The sequence below is a fragment of the Vicugna pacos genome, unplaced genomic scaffold (genome assembly GCF_048564905.1).
Source record: "Vicugna pacos unplaced genomic scaffold, VicPac4 scaffold_16, whole genome shotgun sequence".
Taxonomy (NCBI): Eukaryota; Metazoa; Chordata; class Mammalia; order Artiodactyla; family Camelidae; genus Vicugna; species Vicugna pacos.
Window position 1 is genome coordinate 6,833,358 of NW_027328737.1, and position 27,148 is coordinate 6,860,505.

The following is a 27,148-nucleotide window of genomic DNA, read 5'->3' on the forward strand; positions in this document are numbered from 1 at the left end:
AGAATTTAGAATATTGAATGCAGAAAACAGAATATAGAATATAAAATACAGAATGCCGACTATAGAATACAGAGAATAGAATATAGAACACAGAATATAGAATATGCAAAACAGAATACAGATCCCATAATATAGAAAAAGGAATGCAGAACACAGAATTTAGAATATAGAATACAGAATACTGAAAATAGAATATAGAACATGGAATGCAGAACACAGAATTTACAATATAGAAAAGAGAATACTGAATATAGAATTTAGAACATAGATTGCAGAACACAGAATTTAGAATATATAATGTAGAATACTCAAAATAGTATATAGAACATGGAATGCAGAACACAGGGTTTACAATATAGAAACCATAATACTGAATATAGAATTTAGCATTTAGAATTTAGAACACAGTATATAGAATATAGAATACGGAATGCAAAATATATAATTTAGAGTTTAGAATGAATAACACACAATATAGGATATAGAATAGAGAATACTTAATATAAAATTTAGAATTAAGAATGTAGAACACAGAATATAGAATATGGAATACGGAATGCAGAATTTTGTATTTGAATAAAGAATGAAGAACACAAAATATAGAATATATAAAAGAGAATATAGAATCCTGAATTTGGAAATGGAATGCTGAACTCAGAATTTAGAATATATAGTATACAGATTTCTGAGTATAGAATTAAGAATATAGAATGTAGAACACAGAATATAGAATATGGAATAAAGAATACTGAATATAGAATTTAGAACATCGAATACGGAACACAGAATTTAGAATATAGAATATAGAATACTGAATATAAAATTTAGCATATACAATGTAGAACACAGTATATAGAATATAGAATAAGGAGGGCAGAATATAGAATGTAGAAAATAGAATGAAGAACACAAAGTATAGAATATACAAAAGAGACTATACAATCCAGAATTTAAAAATGGAATGCAGAACACAGAATTTAGAATACAGAATACAAAATACTGAATATAGAAATTAGAACATCGAAGGCAGAACTCAGAATTTCGAATTCAGAATACAGAATACTGAATATAGAATATAGAACATGGAATGCAGAACACAAAATTTAGAATATAGAATACAGAATACTGAATATTGAAGTTAGAATATATAATGTAGATAAAAGGATATAGAATATAAAATACGGAATGCAGAATATAGAATACAGAATATAGAATATAGAACACAGAATATAGAATATGGAAAACAGAATACAGAACCCAGGATTTAGAACAAGGAATGCAGAACACAGAATTTAGAATATAAACTATAGAATACTCAAAATAGGATATAGAACATGGAATGCAGAACACAGAATTTACAATATAGAAAACAGAATACTGAATATAGAATTTAGCATTTAGAATATAGAACACAGAAATTAGAATATAGAATACGGAATGCAAAATATATAATCAAGAATATAGAATGAATAACACACAATATAGGATATAGAATAGAGAATACAGAACCCAGAATTTAGAACATGGAATGCAGAACACAGAATTTAAAATATAGAATACATAATACTGAATATAACATTTAGAATTTAGAATGTAGAACCCAGAATTTAGAATATGAAATGCGGAAAGCAGAATTTTGTATTTGGAATAAAGAATGAAGAAAACAAAATATAGAATATATAAAAGAGAATATAGAATCCTGAATTTAGAAATGGAATGCTGAACTCAGAATTTACAATATAGAATACAGAATTCTGAATATAGAATTTAGAAAATAAAATGTAGAACACAGAATATAGACTATGGGATACAGAATACTGAATATAGAATTTAGAACATGGAATGCAGAACACAGAATTTAGAATATAGAATGTAGAACACAGAATATAGAACAGAGAATAGAGAATAGAGAACCGGGAATTTAAAACATGGAATGCAGAACACAGAGTTAAGATTATAGAATACAGAATACTGAATGTAGAATTTAGAATATGCAATGTAGAACACAGAATATAGAATATAGTATACGGAATGCAGATTGTAGAATGTAGATTATAGAATGAAGAACAGAAAATATAGAATATATAAAAGAGCATATACAACCTAGAATTTTGTAATGAAATGCAGAACACAGAATTTAGAATATAGAATAAAGAATACTTAATATAGAATTTAGAATATAGAATGTAGAACACAGAATATAGAATATAGAATACAGAATGCAGAATATAGAATACAGAATATAAAATCAAGAACACAGAATATAGAATATGGAAAACAGAATACAGAACCCAAATTTAGAACTTGGAATGCAGAACCCAGAATTTAGAAAATAGAATATAGAAAATTGGATATAAAATTTAGCATATAGTATGTAGAACACAGTATATAGAATATAGAATACGGAGGGCAGAATATAGAATGTAGGAAATAGAATGAATAACACAGAGTATAGAATATATAAAAGAGAATATACAATACAGAATTTAAAAATGGAATGCAGAACACAGAATTTAGAATATAGAATACAGAATACTGAATATAGAATTTAGAATATTGAATGTAGAAAACAGAATATAGAATATAAAACACGGAATGCAGAATATAGAATACAGAGTATAGAATATAGAACACAGAATATAGAATATGGAAAACAGAATACAGAACCCATAATATAGAACAAGGAATGCAGAACACAGAATTTAGAATATAGAATACAGAATACTGAAAATAGAATATACAACATGGAATGCAGAACACAGAATTTACAATATAGAAAACAGAATACTGAATATAGAATTTAGAACATAGATTGCAGAACACAGAATTTAGAATATAGAATATAGAATACTCAAAATAGAATATAGTACATGGAATGCAGAACACAGGGTTTACAATAATAAACAGAATACTGAATATACAATTTAGCATTTAGAATTTAGAACACAGAATATAGAATACGGAATGCAAAATATATAATGTAGAGTATAGAATGAATAACACACAATATAGGATAGAGAATAGAGAATACAGAACCCAGAATTTAGAACATGGAATGCAGAACACAGAATTTAGAATATAGAATACAGAATAGTGAATATAAAATGTAGAATTTAGAATGTAGAACACATAATATAGAATATGGAAAACGGATGCAGAATTTTGTATTTGAATAAAGAATGAAGAACACAAAATATAGAATATATAAAAGAGAATATAGAATCCTGAATTTGGAAATGGAATGCTGAACTCAGAATTTAGAATATATGGTATACAGAATTCTGAGTATAGAATTTAGAATATAGAATGTAGAACACAGAATATAGAATATGGAATAAAGAATACTGAATATAGAATTTAGAACATGGAATGCAGAACACAGAATTTAGAATATAGAATATAGAATAGTGAATATAAAATTTAGCATATACAATGTACAACACAGAATATAGAATATAGAATACGGAATGCAGATTATAGAATGTAGAATATAGAATGAAGAACACAAAATACAGAATATATAAAAGAGAACATAGAACCTAGAATAAAGTAAAGGAATGCAGAACACAGAATTAAGTATATAGAATACAGAATACTGAATATACAAGTTAGAATAGAGAATGTAGAACACAGAATATAGAATAAAGAATACGGAATGCAGAATATAGAATGAAGAATATAGAGTGAAGAACACAAAATATAGAATATATAAAAAGAACATAGAACCTAGAATATACTAATGGAATGCAGAAAAGTATTAAGAATATAGAATACAGTATTCTGAATATATATATTGAATATGGAATGTAGAACACAGAATATAGAATATGGAATAAGGAATGCAGATTATAGAATGTAGAATATAGAATGAAGAACACAAATTATAGAATATATAAAAGAGAATGTTGAACCTAGAATTTAGTAATGAAATGCAGAACAGGAATTTAGAATATAAAATAGAGATTACTGAATATAGAATTTAGAATATATAATGTAGTACACAGAATATAGAATACAGAATATAGAATATAGAACACGGAATATAGAATATGGAAAACAGAATACAGAACCCAGAATTAAGAACATGGAATGCAGAACACAGAATTTAGGATACAGAATACAGAATACTGAATATAGAAATTAGGATATCGAATGCAGAACTCAGAATTTAGAATGCAGAATACAGAATACTGAATATAGTATATAGAACATGGAAGGCAGAACACAAAATTTAGAATATAGAATACAGAATACTGAATATAGAATTTAGAATATTGAATGTAGAAAACAGAATAAAAATAGAATATACGGAATGCAGAATATAGAATACAGAGTATAGACTGTCGAACACAGAATATATAATATGGAAAACAGAATACAGAACCCATAATATAGAACAAGGAATGCAGAACACAGAATTTAGAATATAGAATACAGAATACTGAAAATAGAATATACAACATGGAATGCAGAACACAGAATTTACAATATAGAAAACAGAATACTGAATATAGAATTTAGAACATAGATTGCAGAACACAGAATTTAGAATATAGAATATAGAATACTCAAAATAGAATATAGTACATGGAATGCAGAACACAGGGTTTACAATAATAAACAGAATACTGAATATACAATTTAGCATTTAGAATTTAGAACACAGAATATAGAATACGGAATGCAAAATATATAATGTAGAGTATAGAATGAATAACACACAATATAGGATAGAGAATAGAGAATACAGAACCCAGAATTTAGAACATGGAATGCAGAACACAGAATTTAGAATATAGAATACAGAATAGTGAATATAAAATGTAGAATTTAGAATGTAGAACACATAATATAGAATATGGAAAACGGATGCAGAATTTTGTATTTGAATAAAGAATGAAGAACACAAAATATAGAATATATAAAAGAGAATATAGAATCCTGAATTTGGAAATGGAATGCTGAACTCAGAATTTAGAATATATGGTATACAGAATTCTGAGTATAGAATTTAGAATATAGAATGTAGAACACAGAATATAGAATATGGAATAAAGAATACTGAATATAGAATTTAGAACATGGAATGCAGAACACAGAATTTAGAATATAGAATATAGAATAGTGAATATAAAATTTAGCATATACAATGTACAACACAGAATATAGAATATAGAATACGGAATGCAGATTATAGAATGTAGAATATAGAATGAAGAACACAAAATACAGAATATATAAAAGAGAACATAGAACCTAGAATAAAGTAAAGGAATGCAGAACACAGAATTAAGTATATAGAATACAGAATACTGAATATACAAGTTAGAATAGAGAATGTAGAACACAGAATATAGAATAAAGAATACGGAATGCAGAATATAGAATGAAGAATATAGAGTGAAGAACACAAAATATAGAATATATAAAAAGAACATAGAACCTAGAATATACTAATGGAATGCAGAAAAGTATTAAGAATATAGAATACAGTATTCTGAATATATATATTGAATATGGAATGTAGAACACAGAATATAGAATATGGAATAAGGAATGCAGATTATAGAATGTAGAATATAGAATGAAGAACACAAATTATAGAATATATAAAAGAGAATGTTGAACCTAGAATTTAGTAATGAAATGCAGAACAGGAATTTAGAATATAAAATAGAGATTACTGAATATAGAATTTAGAATATATAATGTAGTACACAGAATATAGAATACAGAATATAGAATATAGAACACGGAATATAGAATATGGAAAACAGAATACAGAACCCAGAATTAAGAACATGGAATGCAGAACACAGAATTTAGGATACAGAATACAGAATACTGAATATAGAAATTAGGATATCGAATGCAGAACTCAGAATTTAGAATGCAGAATACAGAATACTGAATATAGTATATAGAACATGGAAGGCAGAACACAAAATTTAGAATATAGAATACAGAATACTGAATATAGAATTTAGAATATTGAATGTAGAAAACAGAATAAAAATAGAATATATGGAATGCAGAATATAGAATACAGAGTATAGACTGTCGAACACAGAATATATAATATGGAAAACAGAATACAGAACCCATAATATAGAACAAGGAATGCAGAACACAGAATTTAGAATATAGAATACAGAATACTGAAAATAGAATATAGAACATGGAATGCAGAACACAGAATTTACAATATATAAAACAGAATACTGAATATAGAAATTAGAACATAGATTGCAGAACAGAGAATTTAGAATATAGAATATAGAATACTCAAAATAGAATATAGAACATGGAATGCAGAACACAGGGTTTACAATATAGAAAACAGAATACTGAATATAGAATTTAGCATTTAGAATTTAGAACACAGAATATAGAAAATAGAATACAGCATGCAAAATATATAATGTAGAGTATAGAATGAATAACACACAATATAGTATATAGAATAGAGAATACAAAACCCAGAATTTAGAACATGGAATGCAGAACACAGAATTTAGTATATAAAATTATGAATACTAAATATAGAATTTAGAACATCGAATTAAGTACACAAAGTTTAGAATACAGAATACAGAATCCTAAATATAGAATATAGATCATGGAATATAGAACACAGAATATAGAATACAGAATACAGAATATAGGATATAGAATATAGAATGTAGAACACAGAATATAGAATATAGAATACGGAATGCAGAATATAGAATGAAGAATATAGAATGAAGAACACAAATTTTAGAATATATAAAAGAGAATATAGAACCTAGTATTTAGTAATGAAATGCAGAACACAGAATTTAGAATATAGAATACAGAATACTGAATATAGAATTAAGAATATAGAATGTAGAACACAGAATATAGAATATAGAATACGGAATGCAGAATATAGAATACAGAATATAGAATGTAGAACACAGCATATAGAATATGGAAAACAGAATACGGAACCCAGAATTTAGAACATTGAATGCAGAACACAGAATTTAGAATATAGAATACACAATACTGAATATAGAAATTAGAACATCGAATGCAGAAATCAAAATATAGAATATAAAATACGGAATGCAGAATATAGAATACAGATTATAGAATTTAGAACACAGCATATAGAATATGGAAATCAGAATACAGAACCCATAATATAGAACAAGGAATGCAGAACACAGAATTTAGAATATAGAAAACAGAATACTGAATTTAGAATTTAGAATATTGAATGTAGAAAACAGAATATAGAATATAAAATACGGAATGCAGAATATAGAATACAGAGAATACAATATCGAACACAGAATATAGAATATGGAAAACAGAATACAGAACCCATAATATAGAACATGGAATGCAGAACACAGAATTTAGAATATAGAATACAGAATACTGAATATAGAATTTAGAACATGGAATGCAGAACACAGAATTTAGAATATAGAATGTAGAACACAGAATATAGAATAGAGAATAGAGAATACAGAACAAAGAATTTAGAACATGGAATGCAGAACACAGAATTTAGAATATAGAATACAGAATACTGAATATAAAATTTAGAATTTAGAATGTAGAACACAGAATATAGAATATGGAATACTGAATGCAGAATTTTGTATTTGAATAAAGAACGAAGCACACAAATATAGAATATATAAAAGAGAATATAGAATCCTGAATTTGGAAATGGAATGCTGAACTCAGAATTTAGAATATATAGAATACAGATTTCTGAGTATAGAATTTAGAATATAGAATGTAGAAGAGAGAATATAGAATATGGAATACATAATACTGAATATAGAATTTAGAAAATGGAATGCAGAACACAGACTTTAGAATAAAATATAGAATAGTGAATATAAAATTTATCATATACAATGTAGAACACAGTATATAGAATATAGAAAACGGAGGGCAGAATATAGAATGTAGAAAGTAGAATGAAGAACACAAAGTATAGAATACATAAAAGAGACTATACAATCCAGAATTTAAAAATGGAATTCAGAACACAGAATTTAGAATACAGAATACAAAATACTGAATATAGATATTGGAACATCGAATGCAGAACTCAGAATTTCGAATTCAGAATACAGAATACTGAATATAGAATAAAGAACATGGAATGCAGAACACAAAATTTAGAATATAGAATACAGAATACTTAATATTGAAGTTAGAATATATAATGCAGAAAACAGAATATACAATATAAAATACGGAATGCAGAATATAGAATACAGAATATAGAATATAGAACACAGAATATAGAATATGGAAAACAGAATACAGAACCCAGGATTTAGAACAAGGAATGCAGAACACAGAATTTAGAATATAGAATACAGAATACTCAAAATAGAATATAGAACATGGAATGCAGAACACAGAATTTACAATATAGAAAACAGAATACTGAATATAGAAATTAGCATTTAGAATATAGAACACAGAAAATAGAATATAGAATACAGAATGCAAAATATATAATGTAGAGTATAGAATGAATAACACACAATATAGGATACAGAATAGAGAATACAGAACCCAGAATTTAGAACATGGAATGCAGAACACAGAATTTAAAATATAGAACACATAATACTGAATATAAAATTTAGAATTTAGAATGTAGAACCCAGAATATATAATATGGAATACGGAAAGCAGAATTTTGTATTTGGAATAAAGAATGAAGAAAACAAAATTTGGAATATATAAAAGAGAATATAGAAACCTGAATTTAGTAATGGAATGCTGAACTCAGAAATTAGAATATAGAATACAGAATTCTGAATAAAGAATTTAGAATATAAAATGTAGAACACAGAATATAGAATATGAAATACAGAATACTGAATATAGAATTTAGAACATGGAATGCAGAACACAGAATTTAGAATATAGAATGTAGAACACAGAATATAGAATATAGAATACGGAATGCAGAATATACAATACAGAATATAGAATGTAGAACACAGACTATAGAATATGGAAAACAGAATACAGAACCCAAATTTAGAACATGGAATTTAGAACACAGAATTTAGAAAATAGAATATAGAAAAGTGGATATAAAATTTAGCATATAGAATGTAGAACACAGTATATAGAATATAGAATACGGAGGGCACAATATAGAATGTAGAAAATAGAATGAAGAACACAGAGTATAGAATATATAAAAGAGAATATACAATACAGAATTTAAAAATGGAATGCAGAACACAAAATTTAGAATATAGAATACAGAATACTGAATATAGGACTTAGAATATAGAATGTAGAACACAGAATATAGAATATAGAATATGGAATGCAGAATAAAGTATATAGAATATAGAATGTAGAAAAAAGAATATAGAATATGGATAACAAAATACAGAACCCAGAAATTAGAACATGGATTGAAGAAACAGAATTTAGAATATAGAATACAGATTACTGAGTATAAAATTTAGAACATAGAATGCAGAACACAGAATTTAGAATATAGAATACAGAATACTGAATATAGAATTTAGAACATGGAATGCAGAACACAGTATTTAGAATATAGAATACGCAATGCAGAATATAGGATGTAGAATATAGAATGAATAACACAAAATATAGAATATATAAAAGAGAATACACTACCCAGAATTAAGACATGAAATGCAGAACAGAGAATTTAGAATATACAATACAGAATACTGGCTATAGAATTAAGAATATAGAATGTAGAACACAGAATATAGAATATAGACTTCGGAATGCAAAATGTTTTATGTAGTGTATTGAATTAAGAACATACAATATAGAACATAGAATATAGAATATAGAACCCAGAATTTAGAACACAAAATGCAGAACACAAAATTTAGAATATAGAATACAGAATACTGAATATAAAATTTAGAAAATAGAATGTAGAACACAGAATATAGGATATAGAATAGAGAATATAGAATCCAGAATTTAGATCATGGAATGCAGAACACAGATTTAAGAATATATAATACAGAATACTGAATATAGGACTTAGAATATAGAATGTAGAACACAGAATATAGAAAGTAAACAAAGTATATAGAAGATGGAAAACAAAATACAGAACCCAGAATTTAGAACATGGATTGCAGAAACAGAATTTAGAATATCGAATACAGAATACTGAATATAGAATTTAGAATATTGAATGAAGAAAACAGAATATACAATATGAAACACGGAATGCAGAATATAGAATACAGAGTATAGAATATAGAACACAGAATATAGAATATGGAAAACAGAATACAGAACCCATAATATAGAACAAGGAATGCAGAACACAGAATTTAGAATATAGAATACATAATACTGAAAATAGAATATAGAACATGGAATGCAGAACACAGAATTTACAATATAGGAAACAGAATACTGAATATAGAATTTAGAACATAGATTGCACAACACAGAATTTAGAATATAGAATATAGAATACTCAAAATAGAATATAGAACATGGAATGCAGAACACAGGGTTTACAATATATAAAACAGAATACTGAATATAGAATTTAGCATTTAGAATTTAGAACACAGAATATAGAATATAGAATACGGAATGCAAAATATATAATGTAGAATATAGAATGAATAACACACAATGTAGGATATAGAATAGAGAATACAGAACCCAGAATTTAGAACATGGAATGCAGAACACAGAATTTAGAATATAGAATACAGAATACTGAATAAAAAATTTAGAATTTAGAATGTAGAACACAGAATATAGAATATGGAATACGGAATGCAGAATTTTGTATTTGAATAAAGAATGAAGAACACAAAATACAGAATATATAAAAGAGAATATAGAATCCTGAATTTGGTAAAGGAATGCTGAACTCAGAATTTAGAATATATAGAATACAGAATTCTGAGTATAGAATTTAGAATATAGAATGTAGAACAGAGAATATAGAATATGGAATACAGAATACTGAAAATGGAATTTAGAAAATGGAATGCAGAACACAGAATTTAGAATATAGAATTAAGAATGCTAAATATAGAATTTAGAACATCGAATGCAGTACACAAAGTTTAGAATACAGAATACAGAATCCTAAATATAGAATATAGAACATGGAATGCAGAACACAGAATTTAGAACATAGAATACAGAATACAGAATATAGGATTTAGAATATAGAATGTAGAACACAGAATATTGTATATAGGATACGGAATGCAGAATATAGAATGTAGAATATAGAATGAAGAACACAAATTATACAATATATAAAAGAGAACATAGAACCTAGAATATAGTAATGGAATGCAGAACACAGAATTAAGAATATAGAATACAGAATACTAAATATACAATTTAGAAATGTGAATGTAGAACACAAATATAGAATATAGAATACGGAATGCAGATTATAGAATGAAGAATATAGAATGAAGAACACAAATTCATGAATATATAAAAGAGAATATAGAAACGAGAATTTAGTAATGAAATGCAGAACCCAGAATTTAGAATATAAAATACAGAATACTGAATATAGAATTAAGAATATAGAATGTAGAACACAGAATATAGAATATAGAATACGGAATGCAGAATATAGAATACAGAATATAGAATGTAGAACACAGCATATAGAAGATGGAAAACAGAATACAGAACCCAGAATTTAGAACATTGAATGCAGAACACAGAATTTAGAATATACAATACAGAATACTGAATATAGAAATTAGAACATCGAATGCAGAATTCAGAATTTAGAATGCAGTATACAGAATGCTGAATATAGAATATAGAACATGAAATGCAGAACACAGAATTTAGAATATAGAATACAGAATACTGAATATAGAATTAAAATAATGAATGTAGAAAACACAATATAGAATATAAAATACGGAATGCAGAATATAGAATACAGAGTATAGACTATCGAACACAGAATATAGAATATGGAAAACAGAATACAGAACCCATAATATAGAACAAGGAATGCAGAACACAGAATTTAGAATATAGAATACAGAATACTGCATTTAGAATTTAGAATATTGAATGTAGAAAACAGAATATAGAATATAAAATACGGAATGCAGAATATAGAATACAGAATATAGAATATAGAACACAGAATATAGAATATGGAAAGCAGAATACAGAACCTAGGATTTAGAACAAGGAATGCAGAACACAGAATTTAGAATATAGAATATAGAATACTCAAAATAGAATATAGAACATGGAATGCAGAACACAGAATTTACAATATAGAAAACAGAATAGTGAATATAGAATTTAGCATTTAGAATATAGAACACAGAAAATACAATATAGAATACGGAATGCAAAATATATAATGTAGAATATAGAATGAATAACACACAATATAGGATATAGAATAGAGAATACAGAACCCAGAATTTAGAACATGGAATGCAGAACACAGAATTAAAAATATTGAACACATAATACTGAATATAAAATTTAGAATTTACAATGTAGAACCCAGAATATAGAATATGCAATACGGAAAGCAGAATTTTGTATTTGGAATAAAGAATGAAGAAAAAAAATATTGAACATATAAAAGAGAATATAGAATCCTGAATTTAGAAATGGAATGCTGAACACAGAATTTAGAATATAGAATACAGAATTCTGATTAAAGTATTTAGAATATAAAATATAGAACACAGAATATAGACTATGGAATACAGAATACTGAATATAGAATTTAGAACATGGAATGCAGAACACAGAATTTAGAATATAGAATGTAGAACACAGAATATAGAATAGAGAATAGAGAATAGAGAACCGAGAATTTAGAACATGGAATGCAGAACACAGAATTAAGTATATAGAATACAGAATACTGAATATAGGATTCAGAATATGCAATGTAGAACACAGAATATAGAATATAGAAAAACGAATGCAGATTATAGAATGTAGAATACAGATTGAAGAACAGAAAATATAGAATATATAAAAGAGCATATACAACCTAGAATTTACTAATGAAATGCAGAACACAGAATTTAGAATATAGAATACAGAATACTGAATATAGAATTAAGAATATAGAATGTAGAACACAGAACATAGAATATAGAATACAGAATGCAGAATATGGAATACAAAATATATAATACAGAACACAGAATATAGAATATGGAAAACAGAATACAGAACCCATAATATAGAACAAGGAATGCAGAACACAGAATTTAGAATATAGAATACAGAATACTGAAAAAAGAATATAGAACATGGAATGCAGAACACAGAATTTACAATATAGAAAACAGAATACTGAATATAGAATTTAGCATTTAGAATTTAGAACACAGAATACAGAATATAGAATACTCAAAATAGAATATAGAACATGGAATGCAGAACACAGGGTTTACAATATAGAAAACAGAATACTGAATATAAAATTTAGAATTTAGAATGTAGAACACAGAATATAGAATATGGAATACGGAATGCAGAATTTTGTATTTGAATAAAGAATAAAGAACACTAAATATAGAATATATAAAAGAGAATATAGAATCCTGAATTTAGAAATGGAATGCTGAACTCAGAATTTAGAATATAGAATACAGAATTCTGAGTATAGAATTTAGAATATAGAATGTAGAACACAGAATATAGAATACAGAATACGGAATGCAGAATATAGAACACAGAATATAGAATTTAGAACAAAGTATATAGAATATGGATAACAAAATACAGAACCCAGAATTTTGAACATGGATTGCAGAAACAGAATTTAGAATATAGAATACAGAATACTGAATATAGAATTTAGAATATAGAATGTAGAACAAGGAATATAGAATATGGAATATAGAATACCTAATATACAATTTAGAACATGGAATGCAGAACACAGAATTTAGAATACAGAATATAGAATACTGAAAATTGAATATAGGATATGGAATGAAGAACGCAAAATTTACATTATAGAAAAAAGGATACTGAATATACATTTTAGAATATTGAATGTAGAACACAGGATACAGAATATAGAATACGGAATGCAAAATATATTATGTAGAGTATAGAAATAAGAACACACAATAAAGGATATAGAATAGAGAATAGAGAAACAAGAATTTAGATTATGAAATGCAGAACACAGAATTTAGAATATAGAATACAGAATACTGAATATAAAATTAAGAATATTGAATTTAGAACACTGAATATAGAATATAGAATACGGAATGCAGAATATAGAATACTGAATATAGAATATAGAACACAGAATATAGAATATGGAAAACAGAATACAGAAACCAGAATTTAGAACACGGAATGCAGAACACAGAATATAGAATATAGGATTAAGAATACTAAATATAGAATTTAGAACATCGAATGCAGTACACAAAGTTTAGAATACAGAATATAGAATCCTAAATATAGAATATAGAACATGGAATGCAGAACACAGAATTTAGTATATAGAATACAGAATACAGAATATAGGATTTAGAATATAGAATGTAGAACACAGAATATAGAATATAGAATACGGAATGCAGAATATAGAATGTAGAATATAGAAAGAAGAACACAAAATATAGAATATATAAAAGAGAACATAGAACCTAGAATAAAGTAATGGAATGCAGAACACTGAATTAAGTATATAGAATACAGAATACTGAATATACAATTTAGAAAAGAGAATGTAGAACACAAATATAGAATATAGAATACGGAATGCAGATTATAGGATGTAGAATATAGAATGAAGAACACAAATTTAAGAATATATAAAAGATAATATAGAACCTAGAATTTAGTAATGAAATGCAGAACACAGAATTTAGAATATAGGATACAGAATACTGAATATAGAATTAAGAATATAGAATGTAGAACACAGAATATACGATATAGAATACTCAAAATAGAATATAGAACATGGAATACAGAACACAGTGTTTACAATATAGAAAACAGAATACTGAATATAGAACTTAGAACATAGATTGCAGAACACAGAATTTAGAATATAGAATACTCAAAATAGTATATGGAACATGGAATGCAGAACACAGGGTTTACAATATAGAAAACAGAATGCTGAATATAGAATTTAGCATTTAGAATTTAGAACACAGAATACAGAATATAGAATACAGAAAGCAAAATATATAATGTAGAGTACAGAATAAATAACACACAATATAGGATATAGAATAGAGAATACAGAAACCAAAATTTAGAACATGGAATACAGAACACAGAATTTAGAATATAGAATACAGAATACTGAATATAAAATTTAGAATTTAGAATGTAGAACACAGAATATAGAATATGAAATACGGAATGCAGAATTTTGTATTTGAATTAAGAATGAAGAACTCAAAATATAGAATATATAAAAGAGAATATAGAATCCTGAATTTAGAAATGGAATGCTGAACTCAGAATTTAGAATATAGAATACAGAATTCTGAGTATAGAATTTAGAATATAGAATGTAGAACACAGAATATAGAATATAGAATACGGAATGCAGAATATAGAATACAGAATATAGAATGTAGAACACAGCATATAGAAGATGGAAAACAGAATACAGAACCCAGAATTTAGAACATTGAATGCAGAACACAGAATTTAGAATATACAATACAGAATACTGAATATAGAAATTAGAACATCGAATGCAGAATTCAGAATTTAGAATGCAGTATACAGAATACTGAATATAGAATATAGAACATGAAATGCAGAACACAGAATTTAGAATATAGAATACAGAATACTGAATATAGAATTAAAATAATGAATGTAGAAAACAGAATATAGAATATAAAATACGGAATGCAGAATATAGAATACAGAGTATAGACTATCGAACACAGAATATAGAATATGGAAAACAGAATACAGAACCCATAATATAGAACAAGGAATGCAGAACACAGAATTTAGAATATAGAATACAGAATACTGCATTTAGAATTTAGAATATTGAATGTAGAAAACAGAATATAGAATATAAAATACGGAATGCAGAATATAGAATACAGAATATAGAATATAGAACACAGAATATAGAATATGGAAAGCAGAATACAGAACCTAGGATTTAGAACAAGGAATGCAGAACACAGAATTTAGAATATAGAATATAGAATACTCAAAATAGAATATAGAACATGGAATGCAGAACACAGAATTTACAATATAGAAAACAGAATAGTGAATATAGAATTTAGCATTTAGAATATAGAACACAGAAAATACAATATAGAATACGGAATGCAAAATATATAATGTAGAATATAGAATGAATAACACACAATATAGGATATAGAATAGAGAATACAGAACCCAGAATTTAGAACATGGAATGCAGAACACAGAATTAAAAATATTGAACACATAATACTGAATATAAAATTTAGAATTTACAATGTAGAACCCAGAATATAGAATATGGAATACGGAAAGCAGAATTTTGTATTTGGAATAAAGAATGAAGAAAAAAAATATTGAACATATAAAAGAGAATATAGAATCCTGAATTTAGAAATGGAATGCTGAACTCGGAATTTAGAATATAGAATACAGAATTCTGAGTATAGAATTTAGAATATAGAATGTAGAACACAGAATATAGAATATGGAATACAGAATACTGAATATAGAATTTAGAACATGGAATGCAGAACACAGAATTTAGAATATAGAATATAGAATAGTGAATATAAAATTTAGCATATAGAATGTAGAACACAGTATATAGAATATAGCATACGGAGGGCAGAATATAGAATGTAGAAAATAGAACGAAAAACACAAAGTATAGAATATATAAAAAAGAATATACAATCCAGAAATTAAAAATTGATTGCAGAACACAGAATTTAGAATATAGAATACAGAACACTGAATATAGGACTTAGAATATAGAATGTAGAACACAGAATATAGAATATAGAATACGGAATGCAGAATATAGAACTCAGAATATAGAATTTAGAACAAAGTATATAGAATATGGATAATAAAATACAGAACCCAGAATTTAGAACATGGATTTCAGAAACAGAATATAGAATATGGAACACAGAATACTGAATATAGAATTTAGAATATAGAATTTATAACACAGAATATAGAATATGGAATAGAGAATACTGAATATACAATTTAGAACATGGAATGCATAACACAGAATTTAGTATACAGAATATAGAATACTGAAAATAGAATATAGAATATGGAATGAAGAACACAAAATTTAAAGTATAGAAAAAAGGATACTGAATATAGATTTTAGAATATTGAATGTAGAACACAGAATACAGAATATACAATATGGAATGCAAAATATATTATGTAGAGTATAGAATTAAGAACACACAATAAAGAATATAGAATAGAGAATAGAGAACCAAGAATTTAGATTATGAAATGCAGAACACAGAATTTAGAATATAGAATACCGAATACTGAAAATAAATTAAGAATATTGAATTTAGAACACAGAATATAGAATATAGAATACGGAATGCAGACTATAGAATACAGAATATAGAATATAGAACACAGAATATGGAATATGGAAAACAGAATACAGAACCCAGAATTTAGAACACGGAATGCAGAACACAGAATTTAGAATATAGAATTAAGAATACTAAATATAGAATTTAGAACATCGAATGCAGTACACAAAGTTTAGAATACAGAATACAGAATCCTAAATATAGAATATAGAACATGGAATGCAGAACACAGAATTTAGAATATACAATACAGAATTCAGAATATAGGATTTAGAATATAGAATGTAGAACACAGAATATAGAATATAGGATACGGAATGCAGAATATAGAATGTAGAATATAGAATGAAGAACACAAAATATAGAATATATAAAAGAGAACATAGAACCTAGAATAAAGTAATGGAATGCAGGAAACAGAATTAAGAATATAGAATACAGAATACTAAATATACAATTTAGAAAAGAGAATGTAAAACACAAATATAGAATATAGAATACGGAATGCAGATTATAGAATGTAGAATATAGAATGAAGAACACAAATTTATGAATATATAAAAGAGAATATAGAAACTAGAATTTAGTAATGAAATGCAGAACCCAGAATTTAGAATATAGAATACAGAATACTGAATATAGAATTAAGAATATAGAATGTAGAACACAGAATATAGAATATAGAATACGGAATGCAGAATATAGAATACAGAATATAGAATATAGAACACAGCATATAGAATATGGAAAACAGAATACAGAATCCAGAATTTAGAACATTGAATGCAGAACACAGAATTTAGAATATAGAATACAGAATACTGAATATAGAAATTAGAACATCGAATGCAGAATTCAGAATTTAGAATGCAGTATACAGAATACTGAATATAGAATATAGAACATGAAATGCAGAACACAGAATTTAGAATATAGAATACAGAATACTGACTATAGAATTAAAATAATGAATGTAGAAAACAGGATATAGAATATAAATTACGGAATGCAGAAAATAGTATACAGAGTATAGACTATCGAACACAGAATATAGAATATGGAAAACAGTATACAGAACCCATGATATAGAAAAAGGAATGCAGAACACAGAATTTAGAATATAGAATACAGAATACTGCATTTAGAATTTAGAATATTGAATGTAGAAAACAGAATATAGAATATAAAATACGGAATGCAGAATATAGGATACAGAATATAGAATATAGAACACAGAATATAGAATATGGAAAACAGAATACAGAACCTAGGATTTAGAACAAGGAATGCAGAACACAGAATTTAGAATATAGAATATAGAATACTCAAAATAGAATATAGAACATGGAATGCAGAACACAGAATTTACAATATAGAAAACAGAATAGTGAATATAGAATTTAGCATTTAGAATATAGAACACAGAAAATACAATATAGAATACGGAATGCAAAATATATAATGTAGAATATAGAATGAATAACACACAATATAGGATATAGAATAGAGAATACAGAACCCAGAATTTAGAACATGGAATGCAGAACACAGAATTAAAAATATTGAACACATAATACTGAATATAAAATTTAGAATTTACAATGTAGAACCCAGAATATAGAATATGGAATACGGAAAGCAGAATTTTGTATTTGGAATAAAGAATGTAGAAAAAAAATATTGAACATATAAAAGAGAATATAGAATCCTGAATTTAGAAATGCAATGCTGAACACAGAATTTAGAATATAGAATACAGAATTCTGATTAAAGTATTTAGAATATAAAATATAGAACACAGAATATAGACTATGGAATACAGAATACTGAATATAGAATTTAGAACATGGAATGCAGAACACAGAATTTAGAATATAGAATGTAGAACACAGAATATAGAATAGAGAATAGAGAATAGAGAACCGAGAATTTAGAACATGGAATGCAGAACACAGAATTAAGTATATAGAATACAGAATACTGAATATAGGATTCAGAATATGCAATGTAGAACACAGAATATAGAATATAGAAAAACGAATGCAGATTATAGAATGTAGAATACAGATTGAAGAACAGAAAATATAGAATATATAAAAGAGCATATACAACCTAGAATTTACTAATGAAATGCAGAACACAGAATTTAGAATATAGAATACAGAATACTGAATATAGAATTAAGAATATAGAATGTAGAACACAGAACATAGAATATAGAATACAGAATGCAGAATATGGAATACAAAATATATAATACAGAACACAGAATATAGAATATGGAAAACAGAATACAGAACCCATAATATAGAACAAGGAATGCAGAACACAGAATTTAGAATATAGAATACAGAATACTGAAAAAAGAATATAGAACATGGAATGCAGAACACAGAATTTACAATATAGAAAACAGAATACTGAATATAGAATTTAGCATTTAGAATTTAGAACACAGAATACAGAATATAGAATACTCAAAATAGAATATAGAACATGGAATGCAGAACACAGGGTTTACAATATAGAAAACAGAATACTGAATATAAAATTTAGAATTTAGAATGTAGAACACAGAATATAGAATATGGAATACGGAATGCAGAATTTTGTATTTGAATAAAGAATAAAGAACACTAAATATAGAATATATAAAAGAGAATATAGAATCCTGAATTTAGAAATGGAATGCTGAACTCAGAATTTAGAATATAGAATACAGAATTCTGAGTATAGAATTTAGAATATAGAATGTAGAACACAGAATATAGAATACAGAATACGGAATGCAGAATATAGAACACAGAATATAGAATTTAGAACAAAGTATATAGAATATGGATAACAAAATACAGAACCCAGAATTTTGAACATGGATTGCAGAAACAGAATTTAGAATATAGAATACAGAATACTGAATATAGAATTTAGAATATAGAATGTAGAACAAGGAATATAGAATATGGAATATAGAATACCTAATATACAATTTAGAACAAGGAATGCAGAACACAGAATTTAGAATACAGAATATAGAATACTGAAAATTGAATATAGAATATGGAATGAAGAACGCAAAATTTACATTATAGAAAAAAGGATACTGAATATACATTTTAGAATATTGAATGTAGAACACAGGATACAGAATATAGAATACGGAATGCAAAATATATTATGTAGAGTATAGAAATAAGAACACACAATAAAGGATATAGAATAGAGAATAGAGAAACAAGAATTTAGATTATGAAATGCAGAACACAGAATTTAGAATATAGAATACAGAATACTGAATATAAAATTAAGAATATTGAATTTAGAACACTGAATATAGAATATAGAATACGGAATGCAGAATATAGAATACTGAATATAGAATATAGAACACAGAATATAGAATATGGAAAACAGAATACAGAAAACAGAATTTAGAACACGGAATGCAGAACACAGAATATAGAATATAGGATTAAGAATACTAAATATAGAATTTAGAACATCGAATGCAGTACACAAAGTTTAGAATACAGAATATAGAATCCTAAATATAGAATATAGAACATGGAATGCAGAACACAGAATTTAGTATATAGAATTCAGAATACAGAATATAGGATTTAGAATATAGAATGTACAACACAGAATATAGAATATAGAATACGGAATGCAGAATATAGAATGTAGAATATAGAAAGAAGAACACAAAATATAGAATATATAAAAGAGAACATAGAACCTAGAATAAAGTAATGGAATGCAGAACACTGAATTAAGTATATAGAATACAGAATACTGAATATACAATTTAGAAAAGAGAATGTAGAACACAAATATAGAATATAGAATACGGAATGCAGATTATAGGATGTAGAATATAGAATGAAGAACACAAATTTAAGAATATATAAAAGATAATATAGAAACTAGAATTTAGTAATGAAATGCAGAACACAGAATTTAGAATATAGGATACAGAATACTGAATATAGAATTAAGAATATAGAATGTAGAACACAGAATATACGATATAGAATACTCAAAATAGAATATAGAACATGGAATACAGAACACAGTGTTTACAATATAGAAAACAGAATACTGAATATAGAACTTAGAACATAGATTGCAGAACACAGAATTTAGAATATAGAATACTCAAAATAGTATATGGAACATGGAATGCAGAACACAGGGTTTACAATATAGAAAACAGAATGCTGAATATAGAATTTAGCATTTAGAATTTAGAACACAGAATACAGAATATAGAATACAGAAAGCAAAATATATAATGTAGAGTACAGAATAAATAACACACAATATAGGATATAGAATAGAGAATACAGAAACCAAAATTTAGAACATGGAATGCAGAACACAGAATTAAAAATATTGAACACATAATACTGAATATAAAATTTACAATTTACAATGTAGAACCCAGAATATAGAATATGGAATACGGAATGCAGAATTTTGTATTTGAATTAAGAATGAAGAACTCAAAATATAGAATATATAAAAGAGAATATAGAATCCTGAATTTAGAAATGGAATGCTGAACTCAGAATTTAGAATATAGAATACAGAATTCTGAGTATAGAATTTAGAATATAGAATGTAGAACACAGAATACAGAATATAGAATACGGAATGCAGAATATAGAATACAGAATATAGAATGTAGAACACAGCATATAGAAGATGGAAAACAGAATACAGAACCCAGAATTTAGAACATTGAATGCAGAACACAGAATTTAGAATATACAATACAGAATACTGAATATAGAAATTAGAACATCGAATGCAGAATTCAGAATTTGGAATGCAGTATACAGAATACTGAATATAGAATATAGAACATGAAATGCAGAACACAGAATTTAGAATATAGAATACAGAATACTGAATATAGAATTAAAATAATGAATGTAGAAAACAGAATATAGAATATAAAATACGGAATGCAGAATATAGAATACAGAGTATAGACTATCGAACACAGAATATAGAATATGGAAAACAGAATACAGAACCCATAATATAGAACAAGGAATGCAGAACACAGAATTTAGAATATAGAATACAGAATACTGCATTTAGAATTTAGAATATTGAATGTAGAAAACAGAATATAGAATATAAAATACGGAATGCAGAATATAGAATACAGAATATAGAATATAGAACACAGAATATAGAATATGGAAAGCAGAATACAGAACCTAGGATTTAGAACAAGGAATGCAGAACACAGAATTTAGAATATAGAATATAGAATACTCAAAATAGAATATAGAACATGGAATGCAGAACACAGAATTTACAATATAGAAAACAGAATAGTGAATATAGAATTTAGCATTTAGAATATAGAACACAGAAAATACAATATAGAATACGGAATGCAAAATATATAATGTAGAATATAGAATGAATAACACACAATATAGGATATAGAATAGAGAATACAGAACCCAGAATTTAGAACATGGAATGCAGAACACAGAATTAAAAATATTGAACACATAATACTGAATATAAAATTTAGAATTTACAATGTAGAACCCAGAATATAGAATATGGAATACGGAAAGCAGAATTTTGTATTTGGAATAAAGAATGAAGAAAAAAAATATTGAACATATAAAAGAGAATATAGAATCCTGAATTTAGAAATGCAATGCTGAACACAGAATTTAGAATATAGAATACAGAATTCTGATTAAAGTATTTAGAATATAAAATATAGAACACAGAATATAGACTATGGAATACAGAATACTGAATATAGAATTTAGAACATGGAATGCAGAACACAGAATTTAGAATATAGAATGTAGAACACAGAATATAGAATAGAGAATAGAGAATAGAGAACCGAGAATTTAGAACATGGAATGCAGAACACAGAATTAAGTATATAGAATACAGAATACTGAATATAGAATTTAGAATATGCAATGTAGAACACAGAATATAGAATATAGAAAAACGAATGCAGATTATAGAATGTAGAATACAGATTGAAGAACAGAAAATATAGAATATATAAAAGAGCATATACAACCTAGAATTTACTAATGAAATGCAGAACACAGAATTTAGAATAAAGAATACAGAATACTGAATATAGAATTAAGAATATAGAATGTAGAACACAGAACATAGAATATAGAATACAGAATGCAGAATATGGAATACAAAATATATAATACAGAACACAGAATATAGAATATGGAAAACAGAATACAGAACCCATAATATAGAACAAGGAATGCAGAACACAGAATTTAGAATATAGAATACAGAATACTGAAAAAAGAATATAGAACATGGAATGCAGAACACAGAATTTACAATATAGAAAACAGAATACTGAATATAGAATTTAGCATTTAGAATTTAGAACACAGAATACAGAATATAGAATACTCAAAATAGAATATAGAACATGGAATGCAGAACACAGGGTTTACAATATAGAAAACAGAATACTGAATATAAAATTTAGAATTTAGAATGTAGAACACAGAATATAGAATATGGAATACGGAATGCAGAATTTTGTATTTGAATAAAGAATAAAGAACACTAAATATAGAATATATAAAAGAGAATATAGAATCCTGAATTTAGAAATGGAATGCTGAACTCAGAATTTAGAATATAGAATACAGAATTCTGAGTATAGAATTTAGAATATAGAATGTAGAACACAGAATATAGAATACAGAATACGGAATGCAGAATATAGAACACAGAATATAGAATTTAGAACAAAGTATATAGAATATGGATAACAAAATACAGAACCCAGAATTTTGAACATGGATTGCAGAAACAGAATTTAGAATATAGAATACAGAATACTGAATATAGAATTTAGAATATAGAATGTAGAACAAGGAATATAGAATATGGAATATAGAATACCTAATATACAATTTAGAACATGGAATGCAGAACACAGAATTTAGAATATAGAATATAGAATACTGAAAATTGAATATAGAATATGGAATGAAGAACGCAAAATTTACATTATAGAAAAAAGGATACTGAATATAGATTTTAGAATATTGAATGTAGAACACAGGATACAGAATATAGAATACGGAATGCAAAATATATTATGTAGAGTATAGAAATAAGAACACACAATAAAGGATATAGAATAGAGAATAGAGAAACAAGAATTTAGATTATGAAATGCAGAACACAGAATTTAGAATATAGAATACAGAATACTGAATATAAAATTAAGAATATTGAATTTAGAACACTGAATATAGAATATAGAATACGGAATGCAGAATATAGAATACTGAATATAGAATATAGAACACAGAATATAGAATATGGAAAACAGAATACAGAAACCAGAATTTAGAACACGGAATGCAGAACACAGAATATAGAATATAGGATTAAGAATACTAAATATAGAATTTAGAACATCGAATGCAGTACACAAAGTTTAGAATACAGAATATAGAATCCTAAATATAGAATATAGAACATGGAATGCAGAACACAGAATTTAGTATATAGAATACAGAATACAGAATATAGGATTTAGAATATAGAATGTAGAACACAGAATATAGAATATAGAATACGGAATGCAGAATATAGAATGTAGAATATAGAAAGAAGAACACAAAATATAGAATATATAAAAGAGAACATAGAACCTAGAATAAAGTAATGGAATGCAGAACACTGAATTAAGTATATAGAATACAGAATACTGAATATACAATTTAGAAAAGAGAATGTAGAACACAAATATAGAATATAGAATACGGAATGCAGATTATAGGATGTAGAATATAGAATGAAGAACACAAATTTAAGAATATATAAAAGATAATATAGAACCTAGAATTTAGTAATGAAATGCAGAACACAGAATTTAGAATATAGGATACAGAATACTGAATATAGAATTAAGAATATAGAATGTAGAACACAGAATATACGATATAGAATACTCAAAATAGAATATAGAACATGGAATACAGAACACAGTGTTTACAATATAGGAAACAGAATACTGAATATAGAACTTAGAACATAGATTGCAGAACACAGAATTTAGAATATAGAATACTCAGAATAGTATATGGAACATGGAATGCAGAACATAGGGTTTACAATATAGAAAACAGAATGCTGAATATAGAATTTAGCATTTAGAATTTAGAACACAGAATACAGAATATAGAATACAGAAAGCAAAATATATAATGTAGAGTACAGAATAAATAACACACAATATAGGATATAGAATAGAGAATACAGAAACCAAAATTTAGAACATGGAATGCAGAACACAGAATTAAAAATATTGAACACATAATACTGAATATAAAATTTACAATTTACAATGTAGAACCCAGAATATAGAATATGGAATACGGAATGCAGAATTTTGTATTTGAATTAAGAATGAAGAACTCAAAATATAGAATATATAAAAGAGAATATAGAATCCTGAATTTAGAAATGGAATGCTGAACTCAGAATTTAGAATATAGAATACAGAATTCTGAGTATAGAATTTAGAATATAGAATGTAGAACACAGAATACAGAATATAGAATACGGAATGCAGAATATAGAATACAGAATATAGAATGTAGAACACAGCATATAGAAGATGGAAAACAGAATACAGAACCCAGAATTTAGAACATTGAATGCAGAACACAGAATTTAGAATATACAATACAGAATACTGAATATAGAAATTAGAACATCGAATGCAGAATTCAGAATTTGGAATGCAGTATACAGAATACTGAATATAGAATATAGAACATGAAATGCAGAACACAGAATTTAGAATATAGAATACAGAATACTGAATATAGAATTAAAATAATGAATGTAGAAAACAGAATATAGAATATAAAATACGGAATGCAGAATATAGAATACAGAGTATAGACTATCGAACACAGAATATAGAATATGGAAAACAGAATACAGAACCCATAATATAGAAGAAGGAATGCAGAACACAGAATTTAGAATATAGAATACAGAATACTGCATTTAGAATTTAGAATATTGAATGTAGAAAACAGAATATAGAATATAAAATACGGAATGCAGAATATAGAATACAGAATATAGAATATAGAACACAGAATATAGAATATGGAAAGCAGAATACAGAACCTAGGATTTAGAACAAGGAATGCAGAACACAGAATTTAGAATATAGAATATAGAATACTCAAAATAGAATATAGAACATGGAATGCAGAACACAGAATTTACAATATAGAAAACAGAATAGTGAATATAGAATTTAGCATTTAGAATATAGAACACAGAAAATACAATATAGAATACGGAATGCAAAATATATAATTTAGAATATAGAATGAATAACACACAATATAGGATATAGAATAGAGAATACAGAACCCAGAATTTAGAACATGGAATGCAGAACACAGAATTAAAAATATTGAACACATAATACTGAATATAAAATTTAGAATTTACAATGTAGAACCCAGAATATA